The following is a 24,367-nucleotide window of genomic DNA, read 5'->3' as shown; positions in this document are numbered from 1 at the left end:
AGGCCACGGTCCCCACCTGGACCTGGAGGGACAATACTGTCCAAAGAGCTGCCTTGAGGACCTGAATTTTTTGCTACTGGCCAACTCCAGAGCAATTGGACAGGGTAATGTCTCCTGCATCTACTAACAGAAGTCTTGAGTTTGTGTTTTGTATGTAATTTTAATTTCATTTTTCTAATATTTCATTTTTTTTATAACAGACTGGAAATTGAAACTTAAAGAACTGGCTCTTCCCTTCAGGCAGTTTGAGAATCACTGTATCTAGGTCTTTGCCCAGCGGCCGGGACAGGAGTTCTGGGTGGGTAGCACTCACTGGGGTTTAATTTAGAACCCACGCCCACTTACAACATATGAACTGAACTTGGACACCTGCCTGGCTCCTAGCAAAACCAGGCTCAGGGACTATGGCTGAAGGTCATACAAGAAGGAAAAGGTCATGTCCTTGTATTTTCTCAATTTCCCCAGGTTGGCCTCAAAAGCCTGTAGGACTCACAAAATATCCTCATCACTCTGCCCTGCACCTTAGCAAGGAAAGAGCCCCCAAACTGCCTTCAATCGAGGAAAAGACCTGGGGGCTTCCCCGGTGGCTCAGTGGTAAAGAATCCACCTGCCAATTCAGGAGACACAGGTTTGATCCCTGATCCAGAAGTTCCCACAGGCCGCAGAGCAACTAAGCCCACGTTCCACAACTACTGAGCTAGAGCTCTAGAGCCTGGGACCTCAACTACTGAAGCCGGCGCAACCTAGAGTCTGTGCTCTGCAACAAGAGAAGCCATTGCAATGAGACGTCTGAGCACTGCCACTAGAGAAAAGCCTGCACAGCAATGAAGACCTGGCAGAGCCAAAAGAAAGTAAGTAAAATTTTTTTTTAAAAAAGAAGAAGAAAAAGACTTGGGATTTTACTGCTGGATTCTTATCCTCAACCCATGAGGGCACTGGCAGTAGAATGACTCCTGGGCCACTTTCGAGGTGAGGCTCTGGCTTACTAATTGTTTACTTCTCCCCCCTCCCCTTCCCCTCCACTCCTCACAGTGCAGGCCCTCGGGAATGTTTGATGGACGAGCTGAATTCCTATCAAAGTGATGCTGATGCTGGCTGCCCACGGCGCCCGCAGGCATTAGCAGTGATGTCTGACACTGTTGGCTTCGATCATTAATTATGTACAGGTACATCTGAAGAGAGCTCCTGGGGAAGACTTGAGTACAGAATGCAGGCTGTCATCCAGGCCACGTGTGCCATTCATTTATTGTCTGTCTCACCTCCTGCTAGATAATCAGCTTCACGAGACCAGAGCCCATCTGCCTACCTCGCTGTTGCCCTCGAGAAGTGCATGAACACGTGGGCTACTCCCTACTCACTGAATGAACAGATAACCCAAGATGAGGAAGGTCTGTGACTTTTCTTAGTTATGAAAGTTCTGTTTCCTCTCAAATTATCTGAAACCCTGTTATAGTTGGGTGTGTTGCCATACAGCTACAGGATGATATTCCTCAATCTCCCTCTCTTACTGGGAGGTGCAGCCACATGACCAAGTTCTGGCCAAAGAAGGATAAACTGCCACGCTGGTGGGACTTGCAAGCTGAGATGTGATGGCTGGAGCTGCAACACCATCCTGGAGCATGAGGAAGAAGCCAAGCCACAGGAACGGGGGTAGGGGGTTGGGCGGGCAGAAGGCCTGAACAAGCCCAAGTCCCTCACAGCAGTAAGGCCAACACCCCAGCCCGAGATTGCCCATTTCCAGGTCTTCCATGTAACCTTTCTTTTTTAAGCCTGTTATTTTCAGTGTTCCTCTCACTAGCAGCTGAGTTAAATCCTAGCTGATACTGTGACCCAGGCCTCTATTTAGCCACCCTGGCAATCTGTATGCCCAGCCTAAATCCCTTGTCCTGAGCCCTGAAAATGCAGCAACCAGCAGGTCCCATCCTCTGTATAACCCTCCACTGAAACTGCATTTGCCCTAAGCCCTGAAGCTATTGCCGTACTTCTGTTTGCATTCTCCTTGCTCCCTGCTACCCAACACCCAGGCCATGTCCCCCCACCCTCACCCTCTCTCTCTTTCTCGCATCTCATCAACATCGAAGTTGTTTTTAACATTTATACATGACAATCTTTTACTCTAGGTTTTGAGATAATATTGTTCACACTTGTTACCGAAAATATAAAATCAGCTCTGTTATTTCTGTCCTTAGAGGAAAGTGCACAATTACTGCTCTCTTCCCCTATGGACTTGAGAGGCACTCTAGGGAGGTACCTAGAGAAGAGAGAAAAGATCAGAAAGACCGACCCTCTCAAATAATCTGGGACAGAAACCAGACTTCAAAAAATAAGCCCTTAAGCTCTTGCATAATTTGTGAAAAGTCAGGAGGTTACACAGTTGTCTAGACTTGTATTTTAAAAGAGGAGGAGGAGAAGGAAAAGGGAGGGAGATGGGGAGAGAGAGGGGAGAGGGGAGCGGGGGAGACAGAGCCACAGTGAGCAAGAACTGCAAAGGGCTCCTTATTTCAAGCTGGTGAGGGCTGGTTCTACCGCATTAAAAGGAGGCAGGTGGGCTGCTGGGAGCGTCTGCTTCAGCAGATGACATGGGCGGTGTCTCCCAAACAACTGAAGAGGCGAGTCAAAAGTCACCCACAGGTGACTGATCACCCTCATGATGAAATAGTGGTTATTTGGAGGGTTATTTGGAGTGGTTATTCCTTCTAGAACTTTCACTTGTAGTTTTAATCATATATATTAACACAACTTTTATTTTTCTCAAGTGCCTGTTTTATGAACTCTTGACCTTGGTGACTCTGATTTTGCCACTGTAGGTAAGTATTTTGATCAGCTAGCAACCCCATGGGTGGTGAGGGGTGACCATAGAAAGGTTGGCGAAATGTATCCATCTGACTGCACTGTGACTGCTACTTGTGCACCTTGAGGACCAGGAATGACCAGGAATGACCAGACCTGTGACACTTGGCAGAATTCAGACGGCTTCCCCCAAACAACGGAAACTTTGCTAATGGCGCACCCTTCCACTTAATTGCTCCCATCCGGCAGGCATTTGAAATTTCTTCTGAAATGCCGCCATCTTGGATAATTTGGGGGTCTTATGGGGCTTCCCTGGTGGCGCAGAGGTTAAAGCGTCTGCCTGCAATGTGGGAGACCTGGGTTCCATCCCTGGGTCAGGAAGATCCCCTGGAGAAGGAAATGGCAACCCATTCCAGTATTCTTGCCTGGAGAATCCCATGGATGGAGGAGCTTGGTGGGCTACAGTCCATGGGTTGCAAAGAGTCGGACACGACTGAGTGACTTCACTTTCACTGGCTACGAAGTAAATTCTAGTGATTTAAGGTAACACAACAGTACCTCAGCAATGTTTTTTTTTTGTTTGTTTGTTTTGTTTTAATTGGAGGCTAATTACTGTATTGCAGTGGTTTTTGCCATACATTCACATGAGTCAGCCATGGGTGTACATGTGTCCCCCATCCTGAACCCCCCTGGTTTTTATCCCATTTGCATGGTCATCCATGTCCTCTGAAATTCTAATTGATACTACTAATGAATCCTCCCGGCCTTCCTTAAATTACCTTCTAAGGAGAGCCTAGAGGAGAGCAGCTCTCACTCATACACTGTTAGTTTATGCACAGCCGAGAATTCAGCATGAGAGACTGAATGAGGGACAGGTCCCAGCCCTCCGACAGCTTCCAATCTTGGGAAAATAGGGAGGACACAGCACATCTTCCATACCCAGTCGAGTCCCCATAGCCTTCTCCCCAGGCTGATCTCTTCACATATGTTTCCACACACATCTTCTGAATTCAATGTGCTTCAAAGACTGGCTGGACACAGTCATTTTCAATCTGCACTGGGCACCATGTACCCAGGCATGTGTAATTTCAGCTCTGCTCTCAGGTTACACTGGACAGAAGTGCACTGCTCACCAGCCCTTTGGACTTTACATTCTTCAACTGTCAGACGGAGACAGCACGGAAATAATTAGGAACAATCAGTCTCTCAAACAGATGCTATAGATGTTCCTAACGGCCACCTTATAGTTGTACAACTTTTTCTTCAGGCTCAAATTCTCCATTTGTCCTTAACTTTGAACTTCATTCCAAGAAGACAAGTCTGATTCCTTGTCTCTCAAGCCTCTTATCTTTAGGGGAGACCACAGACAAGGGACTTCGGTTTCTCTGCACCAGCACAGGCTCTGGCCACCCCGATCACCTCCGCACACAGCAGCTGGGCCACAACTTCCAGAGGGAGGGAAGATGCTAGGCTTTGGATCAAGAACATTCTGCCCACGAGCCTTGACAGGTTCATTCTAGGGACCAATCCCACTCACAGCCCCCATAAAAGAAAGATGCAGTCTGGACATACATCTTCTACTCCACATCTTGCCTGAGTTGGATCTATCAGAGATTTGAGAGCAGTTGCTTTTTTTTAGGAGGGGGACAGAAGGGTGTAATAAAAAGTGCTGTGTACGTAAGTTAAGTAATAAGCATACCTTGATCAGGAAAGAAAAGGAAGGAAGGAAGGAAAGGAGGGAGGGCTTAGCAACTACTGTATCAGAATTACCGCTCACATGGCTCCACTTCTAAAACTTCATCTGGTCCCAGTCGTTAGCACTGGGGTCTGAGATGAGAGGCAGGTAAGTGATAACTATGGCAAAGAAAGGGATGGATGAGGTCCACAACTGTCCAACCACACTGAAGAGTAGCTGGAAAGTTCATTAATTACTATAACTGTTGCTTCTCACGGAAATCTGAGTCTAACTACTACTTTCCTATTGCTGGCATTTCCATAACTCTAATACCAACGAAAGTTACAGCACAGCCTTTAAGAGCTCAGGCCAGCCTGCCCGCTACATCCACAGGCCACTGTGCCACTCACCAGCTGTGTGGCTTAGGGCAAGTGACTTTACCTCTCTGCAGAGCTCCTGGTCTTTACAATGAGTATAATAATGTATGATGAGAGGTTAATAAGGATGAAATGGATCAATATCTGTGAAGCACTTATACCATGGTACACAGACAGCACTGTTAATGGTTTTTATAGACATATCAGAACACTATTCTGGTTAACTAGAATGGAAGGTTGACGTTTGAGATGTTTAAGGTCTGATGCACAGCCATGATGAAGTGGGTGGGCTGGTATTTGGGAGGAAAGCAGCCTGGTACTTGGCCACGTGTCCACTGTCTACTTCAGTCCTCTTAAGAACCTCACTGTCCACCTGCCCCAGGTGGTCCAGTTTTGTGGCCAGGACCGGTCCTGGCTTGCTGAGGTTGGCTCTGAAAATCACTCTAATCTGGAATGCACATCTCTGGAGCCTCACATGGCAGGCAAGTCTGGTCTTGACTTGCTGGAATAGCTGGAGCCCAGGAGATGCTTGGAAAACACATTCTGGAGGCACAGAGCCAGCTCCGCTGACGTGCTGGGAACCTCGATTAACGAGGAAACCTACATTTCAACAGGTCTCCGAGGAAGAAAAGCTGGTCCAGCTGCGGGAGGAACAGCTCGGGTCTTGAGAAGGCTGTGTGATGTGTGATCTTGCATTTCAAATCAGGCAGAACAATGGGACCCAGCCTCTCAGGAGGTTTGCGTTGTAAGTGTGCGTGTGGGGGTAGGGGACGGGGGGGGGGGGGGGGGGGGCGGGGCGGGGGGGGTGGTGGAGGGGAGGGAGGTGTGTGTACCACAAGCGCAATGGGCGGGAAAGGCCCAGAACAGCTCATTTGTGTGCAGGAAACAGAGAGGATTAGAAAAAGATGGCATCTGCATTATAATTAATATTTATTTTACTCTCTCCCTGCCTGTAAGAAAAGCTTCCCAGTTCCCAGAGAATTTTAAATTGTGCAAGGTCATGGAAAGACCATGTCCCCGGGCTGGGAGCTGTGTGTGGAAAGGAGAAGACTGTGAGGCGCCATCGTGGGGCCACTGACAGATAGCTCAACTGGTAAAGAATCCATCTGCAACGCAGGAGATTCCGGTTCAATTCCTGAGTCAGGAAGATCCCCTGGAGAAGGGCATGGCAACCCACTCCAGTATTCTTGCCTGGAGAATCCCCACGGAGAGAGGAGCCTGGTCGACTACAGTCCACGGGATTGCAAAGGTTCGGACACGACTGAGTGACTAAGCACAGCACAGGCTGCTGGAGGGCAGTGACAGCCTGGGGCCCACCCTCCCGAGGGCACAGTATCCTAGAAGCCAACACAGGGAATGGTGTAACACATCCTTGAGCACTGAAGACAGAGCACTGAATTCTCATCCCTGCCCCTCCGGCTCCTTAGTCTGGGGGAAATTACACCACCTGTTGATCCTTTGATTTTCCTCTGCAACATAAGGGCTCCCTATGAGATAGGGAGGAGGAAGGAGAGGATAGGATATCAGGGTTGGCCCTTGAGGGTAAAACTTGAGAAGAGGGAGAGTGCTTTGGGCATTTGAGCTAAGAGCACCTGGGCTTTATCAGATAGAGGTTCTGGTTGGGGTGGAGAGGGCTGAAGCAGGCAGAGACATCTGGTCACAACATTGTTTTTTTCCTCGCCAAGAGAGCTCTATCTTTTCTCTATGTGGTTCAGACCCACTTCCCCGGCCATTGCTGGCTGACCCAAGCTGGCCCAATCAGAGTTCTTCCTGGGATCTTTCTAAGTGAATTGAGTAAAAAAACACCCTGCTGCTGCTGAGTCACTTTAGTTGTGTCCGACTCTGTGCGACCCCATAGACAGCAGCCCACCAGGATGCCCCGTCCCTGGGATTCTCCAGGCAAGAACACTGGAGTGGGTTGCCATTTCCTTCTCCAATGCATGAAAGTGAAAAGTGAAAAGTGAAAGTGAAGTCGCTCAGTTATGTTCGACCCTCAGCGACCCCATGGACTACAGCCTTCCAGGCTCCTCCATCTATGGGATTTTCCAGGCAAGAGTACTGGATTGGGATGCCATTGCCTGCTCTGGAAATATCATGAGACTGGAAGTACGGAGGTTGCTTCATTTTTTGACCCACAGTGTGGATGAGACTGGGCTGGGAGAATGAAATCATTGTGGGAAGAGAAGAGGAGCAAGAGATGGAAGTGTCAAGTGGCATGCATGTCCCTAACCCCAGGGGATTGCATCCACTTGTCAACTCCCCGGTGACCTCAGTTAGTTTGCACTGGACTCCTGTCACTTGTGACCAGAGAAGTCCCGACCAGGAAGGTGGGGATAGGACAGATCAGACAGAGGGGCACTGCAGGCTGAGGGCTTAGACCTCCACACTCCAGACAGTGAGGGTTGTTGACAATTGCTGCCCGGGATGGCAACAGGTACAAAGAAAGAGATGCTTTTAGACAGATCAATCTGGCTGCAGTGAGCAGAAGGGAGTGGAAGGGGCTGGGGTTAGTGGCACAAGGCCAGTTCAGTCTTTTGAAAGGTGCTGATGATGCCCAAATCCCCATTTCCAGCCTTTAGAGCTGGTGCCGTGGTAGGATATTTACCAGAATCCACTTCAGAGCTCAGATGTCGATATGGATAAATGGAACTCATCTTCTCTGGAAAGCCTGCTCTTCTCCCCCTCCCCCAGACACTGGCACCTCCTCTGCCCTCATTACTCACACAAGAACCCTCAGAACTGGCTTCCACTGATCAAGCAATTCCTGATTTTCCCTCTCACTAAGGTCCATTCTAATCCCCATGAAAGTTACCCTGTCCTGTTTTCTCTAAACCTTTACAATCGCCTCCTGACAATTTCCCTACCTCCGTGGTCCAGTGGTCCAACCGCTGCCTACAAAGTCAGAGACTTCTGTAATTCCTGCTCAGGGACTTTAGTCAAGGGGTGCCCCACTAGGGCTCACACGAGTCACAGTCTCTCCCAACCCCTCTTCCCCGCAAACAAACGGGCTTCTTACATCTGGTCTGCACTCTCCCAAGGCTCAGACCTCATCCATAAGGGACACAGACATGCATCCTGCCCTCTCCTCCCAGATTCCTGAGCTTTGAACACATTACATTTCTCACAGCCCCGTGAGCTACAGCACCACCCTGGCCGTATACTGATACCTCATATTGGGAGCCAGGTCTGAATTCGATAGAAGGCCCAGGTCATGAGAAGGTGCGGATACATAAGTGGAGACATCTTTGTGGGTCGCCAGAAATAAGCGGCAGAGGCTTCACTGATGGAGAGAATGCACAAGGGCCCTGCTATTATGCGGCGGAATCCATGAAAGTGTTAGTAGCTCGGTTGTGTCCAGCTCTTTGCGACCTCATCGACTACAGCCTGCCGGGCTCCTCTGTCTATGGAATTCTCCAGACATGAATACTGGAGTGGGTTGCCATTCCCTTCTCCAGGAGATCTTCCCGACCCAGGGATTGAACCCAGGTCTCCTGCAACACTGGCAGATTCTTTACCACTGAGCCACCAAGGAAGCCCTTAAGTCAGCAGATTTGGGGCATTAAAGTTTTTTGGGCTATATTTAAAGGGTCCACATGTTCCAAAGGGTCACGGTATTCTACAAATAAAATCCAAAGGCCAGAGATGCCCTTCTCCATCTGGCCGGGAGCTCCCTTTCTGAGGTGCACTGACCAGGGCCCTGGTCACTGGGACCTTCCCCAACTTCCCAGACACACAGTCTTGTACATCCCTCCTCCATACTCTCAGCCTGTGGTCCACAAACAGCAACCCCTCTGTAAGTGCCACTGTGCAGCCTGGTTGGAGCCCAGGCTGGTGAATGGGGAGAGGCTAGAAGAGAGACGGACAAGGAGGCTGGGCCTTGAAGGCCACATTGAATTAGTCTGATTACATCAAAGGGGGCAGGGGGTCCACTGTCACATACTGCACAGGGGGCCAAGGCTCTCTGCCAGGCATGAGCTCTGGGGGGCCAGAGGCCATGGCTCACTAGTCTGTGGCTCCCAGAGCCTAGCCTGTGACTGGCACACAGCGTGTGTCCAGTAGCCACTTATTGACTGGAACCCTGCTTGCCTTCTTGCCCTCCATGTGGCAGCTTCCTTGTCACTGGGCGGGGAGAAAAAGAGAGAGTCTGAAGGCCGGTCAAGAACAGGTGACGAAAAACAGGCATAGGTCAATGGAACGCAATAGAGAGCCCAGAAATGAACCCACACTTTTACGGGCAATTCATCAATGACAATGGGGGCAAGAATACACAGTGGGGGAAAGTCAACCTCTTCAATAAATGGTGTTGGGAAAACTGCACTTACGTGTAAAAGAATCAAATGAGACTCCTTTCTCACACCACATACAAAAATAAACTCAAAATGGATTAAGGACTTAAATGTGAGACCTGAAACTATAAAAAACTTCTAGAAGAAAACATAGACAGTGCACTCTTTTGACATCAGTCTTCATAATTTTTTCCTCCTCAGGCAAGGCAAACAAAAGCAAAACCAATGGGACTGCATCAAACTAGAAATCTTCTGCACAATGATGGAAACTATTAACAAAATGAAAAGGTCTCCTGCTAAATAGATATTTGAAAACAATATATCTGATAAGGGGTTAATATTTTAAATATACAGAGAGTTCATACAACTCAAGAGCAAAAAACCAAACAACCTGACTTTTTAAAATGGGTAGAGGATTGAGATAAATATTTTTCCAAATAAGACCTAATAGATGGCCAACAGGCACGTGAAAAGATGCTTACCATCACAAATCATCAGGGAAATGTAAGCCAAAACCACAATGAGACATCACCTCACACCAATCAGAATGGCTATTATCAAAATGACAACAGATAATACAAGTTGGAGAAAAGGGATTCCTGGTGCACTATGGGTGGAATGTAAATGGGTACAGAAGCTGTGGAAAACAGTACAGAGATTCCTCAAAAAATTTAAAACAGAACTACCATAAGATTCAGCAATTCCACTCTTGGATATTTATCTGAAGACAACAAAAACACTGACTAGAAAAAAACTATGCACCGCTGTGTTCACTGCAGTGTTACTTACCATAGCCGAGATACGGAAGCAATCTAAGTGCCCATCAATAGACGAATCGATAAAGAAGACTTGGCATATACACACAATGGAATATAACTCGGCCATAAAAAAAAAAAAGAAACCTCGCCATTCGTGACAACGTGAATGGACCCAGAGGGTATCATGCTAAGTGAAATAAGTCAGGAAAAGACAAATACCATAGAATTTCAGTTATATGTGGAATCTAAAAAACAAAACAAGGGACAAACATAACAAAACAGAAACAGACTCAGAGATACAGAGAACAAACATAAGGGAGTGGGGTTGGGGGAGGAGATAAATAGGTGAGGAAGATTAAGAAGTACAAACTTCCACTTGCAAAATAAATGAGTCAGGGGATGAAGTGTACAGTGGGGGGAATACAGTCAAGAATTATGCAATGTATCTGTGTGCTGACAGATGGTAACTAAACTTATCATGGTAATCATGTGAATGTACGGAAATATCAAATCATTACGCTACATAACCGGAATTAACATAGTGTTATATACATCAACAGTACTTCAAAAACAAACTCATAGGAAAAAAAGATCAAATTTGTAGTTACTAGAGGCCAGCGTCGGGGGAGGGAGAATTGGATGAAGGCAATCAAAAAGTTCAAGGTGAATAAGTTCCAGGGATATATGTACAACATGATAAATTAATACTGGTTCAATGTCATTGCCTGGGAAATCCCATGGAGAGAGGAGCCTGGCGGGCTGTCCATGGGGTTGCAAAGAGTTGGACACGACTGAGTGACTGAACACATACACGTGTATGTTACAAATGTTAACACGTATGTTAAGAGAGTAAATCCTGAGTTCTCATCACAAGGAGAACAAATACATTTTTTCTATTTTTTATATACACAAGATGATAGATGTTCACTAAACTTACTGTGATAATCATTTCATGATGTATGTAAGTCAAATCATTATGCTGTACACTTTATATAGTTCTGTATGTCAATTATATCTCAATAAAACTGGAAGAAAAAAAAAGAACAGATGATCTTGGCCACCTTTCTAGACTTCTCTTTACTTGCATCTGTCTACATCTGGGGGTTTTAGTACCCACTTCACTGGGCTACCTGACCTCATGTACCTGGCTTTTAAAAAAAAAACAAGGACCTGGCAGTGTGCCTAGCATATAGTATATACTCATATGGAACAATGTAGAATTTGAAGCCCCTTTAAAGATGCCTCTTAGCTACAAAAATAGAGTTGCTTCACCCACTAAAGAATTTTTTTTTAAAAGAATTATACAATCCATCAGAAGGTTTTAGAGATATCTGGTCTTTGAGAATTTAGCTCTAATGGAGTAAAAAAGCTAAGAGTTGAAACTACCAATTTCTACTCAGGTGTAGGTGTGTTTATTCTGTTCATTTCAGTTCCAAGTTAATAGTTGCTGGGTTTTTGAGTGCCACTAAATGCTTCCATCTGTGCAGAGTGACGCTGAGCACCTGTAAAAAGGCACCGTCCCTTGGTGACATGTGTCTCCGTATGAACACACACATGCAGTCACTCCAGCCAGTCACACGTCCATAGCACCCAGGACAGGGAAGCAGCCTGAGTGTGCAGGGAAGTTGTGTGTTTTGTGCGAGGGCTGAGGGGTCCTGGTATAGAGATGACATGTCCTGTGGGGCCCAAGCGGCTTAGTCATCAACATGTTTTTTTGTTGAATTTTTAAGATTGGGATGATTTTCTAGTCATTCATTCTATGATCAAGGTTGGGAACTGACTTAAGATAAAAAGGGAGGATGGACAGGAATGTGCACAAGAAAAGAGGAGCGAGGGAGTGAAGAGGGAGGGAGGGAGTTTCTGGGCTATTCTATCCTAGTTTAGAACATCAGACCACAACAGCCAGAAAGCTATCAGGCTCCCAAACAAAAGTCTCTTTCTTCTGCACAGGGATGATTTTCTCAGCTGAGGGAGAGATCCACAACAGTCCAGGCTGCTCGTCAGGTTCAACCAAACAACTCCACAGGTCACATTTCTCCAGAAGTCTCATCCAGAAATTACGATCACAAACAAAAGTATCAGTCTCACTGCAAGTAAAACTGGTCTCATTTCTGAGCAAAGACCATGTCCTCTGATGGGCTGGTGAGAAACCCCTCTGGGTATGCCATGCACTGTCCATAAGCTGGCTGGAGCCAGGGCAACACAGGCGTCCAGGTAAACAGACCCTCATCTGAAATGCGCTGAACTCCTGCACGTGATGATGTGATGGCTGCACCATGCGGATCCCTAACAAACGCTAGACACACGAAGAGGTGGCGCTCCCCCACCTTGGAAAAACGACACTGTCGATCACCTTTACTGGAGGATTCTGAAGCCTCACCAAGGATTGTCTTATAAAGTAAATCCACCTAAAAATAAGATACTTTGGAGATTTCAGAAACTCAGCACCTTTGAACCACTGCTTTGGGCTGAATTTTAAGCAGTGGGCCAGTTTATAACCACATTCCAAAGTATATCAAGGGCTTTCAGAGATCCAACTGGTATTTTTACCATTGAAAACCAGCATAAATTGATCATGAAGGCACGGAATGAATAAATCCCAATTACTTCTGCACTCTTAACCTTAACCACAGCCTGAAAAACAAAAACCCACTTCTCCACCAGTTTCAGGCCCAACAATTTTTAGTACAAACCCTCAGCTGTTTCAATCCGAGGTAGAATGGGAAGAAACGGGATGGTGTTTGTGGCAATCCTAAGACCTTGAAATGAAACAATTCATATACTGGTTTCTGGGTCACCTTTGATTGACACTTGCTGGCTTTCATGGCTTGCCCAGAAATATTTTATTAGAATCCAAAGATAAGTGAAGAAAAGCTTGAATTACTAATCCAACTTTTCCCATTGGGGTGCTAGGTTAGACAAATACAATTTCTTACTCTAATAACTGACTAAAACCAAAGTCTCTACTTAAGAGAACACTTAATTTTGCAACTAAAAGTCCAAAGAGAAGAAATGTTAAATTCAAATTTTAAGTCTCCTATTTGGTAGGTAAAGCAAAGAGTGGCATGGGCAGTTGGGCATTTCGGCCTGGCCCAGCGCAGTGGTGGGCACACAGTGGTGGGCACACAGTGGTGGCCAGTGGCTCAGGGACATGTGCAACACAGGAACATATCTAAGGAGGGGCCCTTCATGCACAACCATCGAAAATTTGTACACAACTGTTGCCCAGCAGATGGCAATAGAGTGTCTCGGGGAAGTGGCGCCTTATTCTAATTCACACAAAAGTATGCTACAAGCTAGGAGGGAAAGGCCCCGGGCTGTCCCAGGGGCCTCTCCGCCTGTTTGGTGTTGGGCTCTTGACAAATGGGGGTCTATGGTCTCATTTAGGCCCCTTGCCTCTGAGCCCACTCTTCTCAATCCTGAGATTAAAGCTCAGTGAAGCAGTCTTTGGGGGCAGCTTCCTAACCCACACATACTTCATCCTATTGGCCAGAGTTCTGCAGAAACAATCAGGTAGTCTTAAGAACTTGATAGTCACTGGAACACTGTGCCTTCAATGAAGCTCAAGGACTTCCGGAGTGTCCACTGTGCTCCTCCCAGGCTAGATTGGAAGGGAGACGCAGATGTGAGTAAGAAATACCCCATGGCCTGACCTGGGCTTACGGCCTCTCTGAGGAGACAAGACATCTGAAGGGAATGTACAGCAATAAATCACATGATGTTCTGCTGAAGTTCTCAGTGTTCTCTGTCTTATTAGAGGTCAGCGAGGGCCCCTGGATCCTTCTGAGAAAGGGATCAGTGGCAAAGAGATTTCTGAAACACTTCACTTAATTTGATGCTAATGTTCAAGTTCCTGGGTGATACAAATTTCTCTTTTCTAAAACCTAGAAAGAATCTAATCTTCAGCAAAGATTCTACAGATGGGTTTTGATGCTGTTTTCCCATTTTATAATTAAACCTGAGTAATTTATCACACTTTACATCAGATCCTCCAGTGCCATTAAAAACGGATTTGCAATTTGCTGTTAAATTAAGATGCCTTTATTTTTTTTCACTCTGGGTGATCTTCCTTTTCACAGACAAAGGATGAAACAGGGGTCATCAGATTCTTAACACAGAAAGGAAAATGCCAACAACACCCTCCCATCCCGCAGCCCCAGTCCAAGAGATTTCATTTTATTCATTATCAAACCTTATCAAAAGAGGCTCAGAAACCATGAATAAGAAACGTGAAGAGGATAGCTGTGGACCTCTGGGCTTATCAAGGTTCTGAGAAATTCCCACTAAAATTCTGCTTTCCATGTGTGTAAATGAAAAAGATTGCTTTCATTTTAATTTGTGCAGACTGGAGCCTTAAAGCAGCGTACCCACTAAGCAGGCAGCAGTAACTTAATCCTCCATTCCAAACTAATTACACTAGAATCATTCTGATTGGTACCCACGGCTCCCTTTGATGTTAAACTCCTGTTGCCTTTTATCCCCAATCATTCTCTGGGCAAGGTTCTCCCCCCACACCTTCCCATCCTGCTAGATCATGAAGCTATTGCTTTTGAAATTCAATTTCATTTTGATGAAACACCAAGGGATTGAAAATTATTTCTCACTGAAGAGACTGATTTCGGTCTGAAAACGGCAGGAGGAATTCTAAGTGTGACAGAATGCAGCACATCCAACAAGAAAATGTCTCTTCCTTCCTTCAAAAGGTTACTCACAAGTGAAAGGACTCGCCCTATGCACTCACTACACTGTAAGAGCTCCACACCAGCCCCCACAACCCAGCCCAGTGGGTTTGCCCATCACGTTTCTCACCCTTTTGACAAAACATTATTTACTCAGGGGCTCACTCAGTGCTCAGCTCCAAGGGGGTCTCACCTTTCTCTGGTAATAGATACACTGAAACACGATGAGATTTTCAACAGGCCATTTGTTAACATCCGGCCCTGCTGAAAGCTGCGGCGGGTACCCTCGCCTCTAGATCAAATTTAGATGATGATTTCCTGGAGCAGACATCCAAGTAACCCCCGTGCGGCAGCCCTGTATTCTGGTTCCTCCTGGTGAAAAGTCGGATGTGCCCACACTTACAATGAAGGCTGGAGGTCCCTGGTTGCACTTAATCATTTATTGGGTCAGTGATATGAAGGGCTTCAAATAAAAGTCGAGTACAGTTCCACTGATGAAAACCACCTCTAAACTGCTTTGCTGCCTTTAACCATGTCCTCAAGTGACTTCTGATAATAACCCCCTTTCTCACAGGGTTGGCACACAGGCTAAATGAGACAATGCAAGTGAAATATTAATCGCTCAGTCTGGCAGTGAGGTTCCATTCAGTAAGAGTAGTGCTTTGTTAACATCTATGGAGAATGAAAAACAGACTTCCCTGGCTAAGGCAGACCCAGGATAAGGATTTGGAGACCAACTGACCAGAGGTCAGGATGCAGAGAGAGCCAAACCAGAAAGCTTACCACTGGTAATTCAAGCTTGTTAATTCAACATCTTAACTCAAATTATGGGTCACCTGGAACACAGCCGTACACCAAATGGATGCCCTATTTGCTCTTAAATAAGAATATCAGAAAATAAAAATCAATTCAAATACAATCCTTTACAAAAACAAACAAACCCCAAACCCAAATTCTATCCTTTCCTTACTTCACCTCAAATGAATGAGGCATTACTGAATAAACAAAATGCATTGTGACTGAAAGACACTAGGAGATGTAACTGGCAGAAAAGTGAGATATACCAAACACATGGAGAAAAATTCAAAGACTCAGAAAGCCTTTCAGTGTGGGGTGTGGAATAAATGACTTTCCAAATTCTCTCTTTCCAAAATAGCACATGACTAACAACTGTCTCAAAAAGTGCATTATATATCAGAGCTAAGTATATAGTAGGTTTTCAGGAGAACTAAATGATTCATCACAAAATGGGTTTTGGCCAAGCATCAACATTATGGTTATGGTTTCCAATATACAAGTCACATGCATGCCACTTTAAAGGTATATATTTCTCTCAGAGGAATTCAAAGGTCTTGACACCCACATAACTCATCTAATAAGTTTTTTTTGTGTTTTTTTTTTAATACAAACACCATGTTAGATGTCATGGGCAGGATCAGGGAAACAGTAGCTGGACTTAGAGGGAGAAGACACCTGATACAATACAACTCATATCTCATGAATCATACAATGTCCTTGAAGTTAAAGAGGTAGCAAGAATAATTATATCTCACAAAAGAAAACATGACCAAGGCCGTGAATTTTCGTGACTCGCTTAGACTTTTGCAGTAAAGGATTGCCTGAAAACTAGAATCCAAGTCCCCCAAAATATACAAAGAACTAAACATGTTTAGTCTGTACAGAAATGACGTGGGGAACATGAGGTATTGACATATACACAGGTTTGAGGTGTTCTCATCCTAAGATGACAGGTCACATATTCTTGGTTCAACTCCATAGAGAAATGAATCCAGACTCCCTCCTGTCTTATTTCTAGGTGTCTATTCATACCAACTAATTTGGCCTCAAATAGACATGCTCGAGGGGGAAAAGCACGCATCTGAAGGGTTTACACCATTTCACTGAAGAATAATAATAGCTGAATATTGCAGGGCACAGATTCTGACTCAACACAAAGAACAACTTTCTAGTAATTAGAGTTTTCAAATGTGGGGATGTATTTCCTTGAGGGTACAGTATGCCTCCCGTCTCACGAAATGTCAAATAGAAGGGTAGTGAAATGATCTCCTATGAAGATTCAGGGCCAGATGACCACTTAGGAAGTTACTGCAGAATTCCAAGCAGTAACAGGTAATTAGGGACTTTCCTGGTGGTCCAGTGGTTAAGAATCAACCTTCCAGTGCAGGGGAAGGAGGTTTGATCCCTTGTTGGGGAACTAAGATCCCACATAACGTCGGGGCAAATAAGCCCACGTGCCACAAACTATAGAGCCCATGTGCTCTGGAGCCCACACTCCACAACGAAAGATCCCTCGTGCTGCAACCAAGACCTGTAAATTTTCAAAATAAAATGGTATTTTTTAAAAACAGACAATGAGACCTGGACTAGTACAGTACTGGTGGCAGAGAAAGGAGGAAGGGGCACATGAGACAAGAGTTTAGGAGTAAAGTCATGAAGACTTATAATTGATTAGACACGGAAGATGAAGAGGGAGAAGAGACATGGGAGCTACTGGAAGATGACTGAGCCACCAACTTCCAGCGCAGAAGCACGAGCGGGGATCAAGTCTGCGGAGGAAGATGTACATCCGGAGCTGTCTGGATGGAGCGGCTCACCCCGTGTGGAGAAGGGCTTGAGAATCCTCAATGCAGAGGGGGTGTGCTGTCTCAAATGCCCCCCAAGATATGAGTTACAGAGGGAATATGAGAAGAAGGCTGGGGACACTGGCTTTTAAGAGGCAGGCTAGAAAGAGAAGCTGAAGGACAGGTGTCTTAGTCCCTTTTAGCTCCTGTAAGAAAAATACCACAGACTGAGTGGCATAAGCACAAAACATTTCTTTCTCACAGTTACTGGAGGCTGGAAAGTCTAAGATCAAGGCACTGGCAGACTCAGTGGTTGATGAGAGTGCATCCTAGTTCATAAATGGCCATGTTCCTGCTGTGTCCTCACATGGTGGAGGTGGAGAGGGCAAGAGAGCTCCCTTGGGTCCCCTTTATTTATAAGGGCACTAATCCCAATCATCAAAGCACCACCCTCCTGACCTAATCACCTCCCAAAGGGGACACCTGCTAATACCATCATGATCAGGGTTAGGGTTTCAACATGAATGGGGGGGTTGGTGGCAGACACAAACATTGAGTCCATAACCCCACAGTATGATGGGTCGGGAAGGATCTAGGAGAAATAAGCAGAGTGCATTGTCCTAGAGGTTGAGAGCAGACTTCCAGGAAGGGATGGCCAACAGTGCCAAGTGCAGCAGAGAGTTCTAATAGCATCAGAACTGGACAGCAGCCACCGGACTTGGCAAGGACAGGCCGCTGGTCCGGTCAAGGGGGCTGAGTGGCCAATGGGAAGTGAGGCAGAGACTGTGTTAACCAGCTCTCTGGATGGAGGAAGCCAGGGACCAGGAAAGAAGACATCGAAATGGTGATTATTTTTAGAATAGGGAAGACTGGAGCTAAGAGGAAAGTGCTGGTAAAAAGGGACAGACTGAAGGTGCCTGAGGATTCTTTGGGAAAGGGGGTGGTCATGGGCACAGGTGGCAGGGCGGGCCTTGGTCTGGGAGAGGGACATTTCATCCTCAGAGGATGCAGGCAGGAAGTGAGAATCATGGATTCAGACACGGATAGAGCTGCAGCTTGTGGGGGCAGCAGTGGGGACGGAAAAGTATCCTGCCTGATGGTCTGAGCTGCTGCTGTGGAGTTAGAAACAGGATCTTATTATGCGTGTTAGAAACAGGCTTAAAGAGAAGCTGGAGGGAGGAAAATATGAGTGAGCTGAGCAAGGACAAGCAGAGCTGATGGGAGGCTTCAAGGACAACAGCATGAGTCAGGGGAGACTCTGGTTAAGCTCCCTAAACTCATCCTGATACGGGAGGCTGGCACCCAACCTTCACCCACTCCCCGTTCTGAGTGTGCACTGGCTCCCCACTGCCCTGTGCCATCTGTGTGCTGGCCTCTTCTCTGGCCTCATCTCCCTCCATTCCTTAGCTTCAGCCTGAAGTCCCGGGTTGATGTTCTTTTTCTCCCGGGGGTGTCTTCCTCCTTTAAGACTTGCCCAGTGTTACCACCTCCGGGAGGTTCCCTGACCCCAAATTGGGTTAATCCCTCTGCCCAGCATTTCACATTGTGCTGTGACTTCTCCCTGCCTCTGCATCACCATGCACCTTGGAGAGAGTTGCCTGCATGTCCATGTCCCTGGCCAGACACAGAATTGCTCCTTTAGGACAGAAACTTTCACTGTCTCCCCAGGACCCACAGGCCCTCGAGACACATGCTGGGCATGGAGGTGGGGAGAGTAGATGAATTCTGAGTGGGAGGTTGGCTCAGTGGTCCCTCAAATCCCAACTAGAATTAAACTAGAATTAAACAATGCTAGCTTTTTGGTTCTTTGTGTACATGTGCTTTTGTAAAAATGCACACATATTAGAGTGGACACTGGGCAGAGTTCTCCACACAAACTGAAAGACTGATCATAGCTCTTTCATAAGCTAGAAAAATAGGCCGTGACATTCTCATGGCCAGAGCCAGAGCCCAACAGTAGCTCTGGGGCTGTGGACACGCCCTGAAAATCCAGATGTGGTCAGGGATGCTACAGGAGTGTCCACCCCAGGAGGCACTCCCCAGCTCTCCCCACCAGGACAGCCCAAGTCTCCTCTACGGCCCCCGGGGATGTCCAAAATGTGCATCAGCTGGAAGGCCCCACACCTGTCTTTGAAGACATCTTTAAACCCAGCACAGAGGCCTGAGCCCTCCGTGTACTGCCCGCTCGCACATGGTGCGTGATGATTTTTGTGGCCCAAGCACCCCCACTCACCAGCATCCTCCCCAGAGGCAGGCACAGCCTCATCTATCTGCTGTCCTGGAGGTACTGGCCCACTAACAAAATTTTCCCAGGATCCCAGTCTCAGGTCTGCTTCCCACCCACGTCTCTCCAACAAAAACAAAGGTCTCGGCCAGGATCCAAGCTCCAGGGTCTGTGGTGCAGGGGGCTCTGGGACCCAGCCTCTGTCAGGCATGTCCTTCCCCTGGTACTGAAACCAGATTCCCGCAGCCTCCAGATGCCAAGGGAATACATTTAGTTTCTTTAAAAAAGCTGTGCTAGGCTTTTTTTTTTTTTTCCCCTTTCTTCCTTTGGAGGGCAGGAGAGATAAATGAGCAACTACCAACCACCACAAGCAGGGGCTGAGTCACTTAGACGTTTCCCCAGTGGTTTTTTCTACCTCGCACAGCGTGTGCTGACGGTGCAACAGCCCCACGACAAAGGCAACTGAGGCTACCGTCAACACTGGGACGTATCAGCAGTATGCACGTGGTCACAATGGCAGACAGACAAGAGATGGGCCACGGGGACAATGAGCAGGACCTTCCCTCCATCGTGCTCACTCTGACACAGAAAGGCAGCTCCCAATGAAAGCAAGCTCTGAGGACCCAACTCTCCAAGGATGGGCAGTTGAGAGACCTCAGGCTATAATGTATATTCATAGAGAGGCTCTGGATACTTTTTTCAGGGATAAGGGAAATGAGCTAAAACAAAGCAAAATGCAATACCATGATTTAAGCACTTCCCACTACACGGAACTTCGTGGCTACAAAGACAGTCACACCTCCGTATGGGAACATTTATGCTTAAAATCCACTGCCTTCTAACAATAACTTCTTGTTGACTAGACCAGCGCCACTGGACTTAGTGACTGGTTAGCTGAGACTTACTGATTCATTTATCCTCTGATTCCCTACTCCAGCCTCCCTGTTGGTGTTCAGAAAGGTGAAATTAAAAGACACTTGCTACTTGGAAGAAAAGCTATGACAAACCTAGACAGCGTGTTAAAAAGCAGAGACACTGCTTTGTCAACAAAGGTCTGGATAGTCAAAGCTATGGTTTTTCCAGCAGTCAAGTATGGATGTGAGAGACCATAAAGAAGGCTGAGCACCAAAGAACGGATGCTTTTGGATTGTGGTGCTGGAGAAGACTCTTAAAGAGTCCTTTGGACTGCAAGGAGATCAAACCAGTCAATCCTAAAGGAAATCTCAACCCTGGATATTCATTGGAAGGACTGATGCTGAAGCTGAAGTTCCAATACTCTGACCACCTGATGCAAAGAACTGACTCAATGGAAAAGACCCTGATGCTGGGAAAGATTGAGGGCAAGAGGAGAAGGGGGCGACAGAGGATGAGATGGTTGGAAGGCATCAATGACTCAATTGACATGAGTTTGAGCAAACTCCAGGAGATAGTGAAGGACAGGGAAGCCTGGTGTGCTGCAGTCTCTGGGGTTGCAAAGAGTCAGACAGGATGAGTGACTGAACAACAACAAATTCTGCACTTGCAAGGTTAACTCCTGTCTCTGGTTCCCCTGAAGTTTCTTGTACAATCACACCTACCTTCCTCAGGAGCAGCCGTTGATATGCTGGCAAGTTTCAGCTCCTGTTCCCCTGCCTACATGCAAGGAGAATCAGAGACACGAGGGGCCAGAAGAAATGGGGGCTTGTCCCCATGGCCAGTCCCAGAAGCGGGCTCTATTGTGCTTCCCCCAGTTCCTTCTGCAGTTCTCTATGGACAGAAAGGTGGCCCTGCCACTGCCCCAGGAGGGAGACCTAGTATGTGAAGACCAGTTTTGTGTCTCCCTGAAGTCTCTCCTGAAAAGCTGAGGTTCACGCTATTCTTTCTGAACTGTTAACTGAAGTACTATCTGGGACAAAATTACCTTGTTCCACATTCAATGGTCTTCCTACGGTATTGGAGAAGGCTTCCCTGATGGCTCAGCGGTAAAGAATCTTCCTGCAATGCAGGAGCTACAGGAGATGTAGGTTTGATCCCTGGGTTGAGACGATCTCCTGGAGGAGGGCATGGCAACCCACTGCAATATACTTGCCTGGATAATTCCACGGACAGAGGGGCTGGGTGGGCTATAGCCCATGGGGTCGCAAAGAGTCAGACATGACCACAGTGACTTAGCATGCACAGTATTGGAGACAGGACATTGGGCTTGAGGCCACAGAAACCTGATTTCTACTCCTGGTTCTCCAGTAAACGATTCTAGGGCAGGGAGTTTCTCTGAGCCTCGGCCTCTCCCCTGTGGAAAAAGATAAACGATTGCCCTGCGTGACTCAGCTTGCCTTGAGACCCCAGTGAGATAACTAGTGAAGGAACTCAGAAAGCCTTCTGCAAATGGAACAAATGACTCTGTAGACTAACGCTCTAGTGGGAAGTCCTTCAAAGGCAGGAACCTGCCTCAACTGTCATTAATCACCCCCTGCCCCACCTAACAGAGTGCTTACACATGAAAAGGCTACAATATTTGACATTTGGGGATTTTCAAACTCGAATGTGCTCTACTAATGTCATGGATCTGGAATATCTTCACGGCGAACTCTTTTCCACTGGGTATAAGCAAAAACATCCCTTCCTTTTCTTACCCAAGAGGCAGTAGTCTTTTGTGAAATGAGTGCCTTATGTGAACCCTTCTGGGCTGCTAAAGCCATGACCCTTGACATAGCCTCAACTCTGTGAGCACCAGCAATGCCTGCATATCCTTGACTTCCTCTCACTCCTGGCCTCCCAATTAATTCCTTTCCAGGACATGTCTATACAAGTCCACATGAGGCCCTTAAACACAAATGAAATTCTGCATCATCTCTGCAAATAAAATCTTATTCCCTGAAAGCGCCTGTGTGTTTGGTCTCCTATGTGATGAAGGAGCTTTTATATTTTTAGTTTTCTTCCCATACAACAAACACTATTAATAACATTCTACTTTCTCCAGAGATGATATGGATTAGACCAAATGGAAAGTTACCATGGCTACTGCAGTGTTATTTTTGGTATGAGAAATTCATGCCAAGAGAAGCAGCATCCATGGTCAAGAACTGGAGCTTTATTTCCGCTTTGCTATCAGGCAATCAATCCCAATTTAATTTTGAAACTCTAATTACAACAGAAACTAATTATGAGTGGCAGGACCTGAAACCCCTAATTAAAGTGGGAGTCAATAAAGCGATGCAGCATTATCTCTGGGGCAACACTGGCAGGAGGAGGGATTTAAACACAGGGGCGTTTTCTTTCCCAGGTAACTAAGTAAAACAAGACAGGGAAATGCTTGTTTTAACAAGGGTCCATGGGGAACCTTGAGCTGGGTCTGAAGGTTTCAGGTTCTGGTGAGTGAGCAGATCAGGCCCCCTCCCTGGACTATGACGATGCTACAAACTAGGGGTGGGAGAGGAAGCCCAGGTGGGAAGGAAGGTGTTTCCATCAACAGTCAGTCACCAGGAGTGACCGTGGTGGGGAAACCAGAGGACAGTTACAAATATGAGAACTGGATCATAAAGAAGGCTGAGCACCAAAGAAGTGAGGCTTTCAGATTATGGTGCTAGAGAAGACTCTTAGAGTTCCTTGGACAGCAAGGAGATCAAACCAGTCAATCCTAGAGGAAATCAACCCTGAATATTCATTGGAAGGACTGATGTTAAAGTTGAAGCTCCAATACTTTGGCCACCTGATGTGAAGAGCAGACTCACTGGAAAAGACTCTGATGCTGGGAAAGACTGAAGGCAGGAGGAGAAGGGGGCAACAGAGGATAAGATGGTTGGATGGCATAACCAATTCAGTGGGCACAAATTTGAGCAAACTCCTGGAGATAGGGGAGGATAGAGGAAGCCTGGCATGCTGCAGTCCATGGGGTCGCAAAGAGTCGAACACGACTTAGCAAATGAACAAGAGCAGCCCCATGTTACTGTGGCCTGGTCCTGGAGGAAATAACTGCAGAGGAACAGGGGTCTCCAAACAGAATCTCACCATCCAGACTAGATACTTATGGGTTATTTCCTAATATACCAAATGCTGAGTTGCACTTTACTGAATTAGCAGACGTTGGCTTATGGGAGGACTTCTATTAGAGGGTAAACCTACTGCCAATCCCTGACGTGCACGATTCCCTCTGGGACCTCCTGGTCTATCTCTGACAGCTTTAAAATACTGTTAATGGCATGACTTCATCTGCCCCACACCAGAACGATCCATATTTAGGCCAGAAACCACATGGTCCTCATCACCCCCACTGGGCTCCAGGATAGAAAGGCGCTTTCAAATGCGGGAGGAAACACTTTTAACCTATGACTACTCACTCTCCTTCAAATCCCCTGACAAAGAGACAGAAACGAACTTTGCAGAATGGTTAGAAATCTACTCTGAACACTCCAAAAGGGCAGTAAGATATGAAGAAGCCTCTCCTCTTCTCAGTGTATACTTTTCTACAAAGGGCTCTTTCTGCCTTTAACAGGGTTTCCTGTTAAATTCTCCTGTTGTAGCTTTTTCAACAGCACCGAATAAGTCGGTCCCTCAGGAGAGGGAGCTCTGCTGTCAGGGTGGGAAGAATTCCTTGAGAGCTTTCTTATTCCTATTTCCCATGAATAAATGAGGTCCCCAGTCCTGCCAGGGCCAACAGGATTTTCCCAAAGCAGACAAGCGCCCAGATCAACAACAGCCTGTACCAAACAGGATTCTTAAGTGTTGTCACAGGTGGGCAACAGAACAGAGGCTTGGTCTTGAAATAGTCAAATGAGGTTGTTTGAATATTTTTATCAAAATAAATAGTGCATTGACATATTACGCAAAACCTTGGATACTGATGTCTTGTAACAAAGGTTAAAAACGGGAGCAGTAAAAAAAAAAAAACAGTTCTGAATGAGAAAATGTTTTGGAACATGACTTTAATTTGAAAGGAGATATTTGATGGTTTTTGTACTTCTATACGTCGTTGACATAAGGGAGGAGCGGGGCAAGTGAAGAGAGGGGCTCAGCCATC

The 24,367-nt window shown here is 46.5% G+C and overlaps 1 protein-coding gene and 2 long non-coding RNA genes across 10 annotated transcripts in view; 2 read left to right on the top strand and 1 right to left on the bottom strand.

Moving 5' to 3' along the window:
• Positions 1–24,367, bottom strand: part of BCAR3 (BCAR3 adaptor protein, NSP family member) — a 221,810-nt gene that overhangs the window by 30,152 nt on the left and 167,291 nt on the right.
• On the top strand, positions 423–3,013 carry LOC132344877 (uncharacterized). The gene is made up of 3 exons (XR_009493920.1): positions 423–851; positions 1,033–1,166; positions 1,270–3,013. It is a non-coding gene; the product is annotated as an uncharacterized lncRNA (long non-coding RNA).
• On the top strand, positions 5,328–10,029 carry LOC132344876 (uncharacterized). Its single transcript, XR_009493919.1, has 2 exons — positions 5,328–5,587; positions 9,330–10,029. It is a non-coding gene; the product is annotated as an uncharacterized lncRNA (long non-coding RNA).

This window comes from Bos taurus, chromosome 3 (genome assembly GCF_002263795.3).
Source record: "Bos taurus isolate L1 Dominette 01449 registration number 42190680 breed Hereford chromosome 3, ARS-UCD2.0, whole genome shotgun sequence".
Classification (NCBI taxonomy): Eukaryota; Metazoa; Chordata; class Mammalia; order Artiodactyla; family Bovidae; genus Bos; species Bos taurus.
The sequence above is the reverse complement of the archived record's forward strand: the minus strand, read 5'-3'. Positions and strand labels throughout refer to the sequence as shown.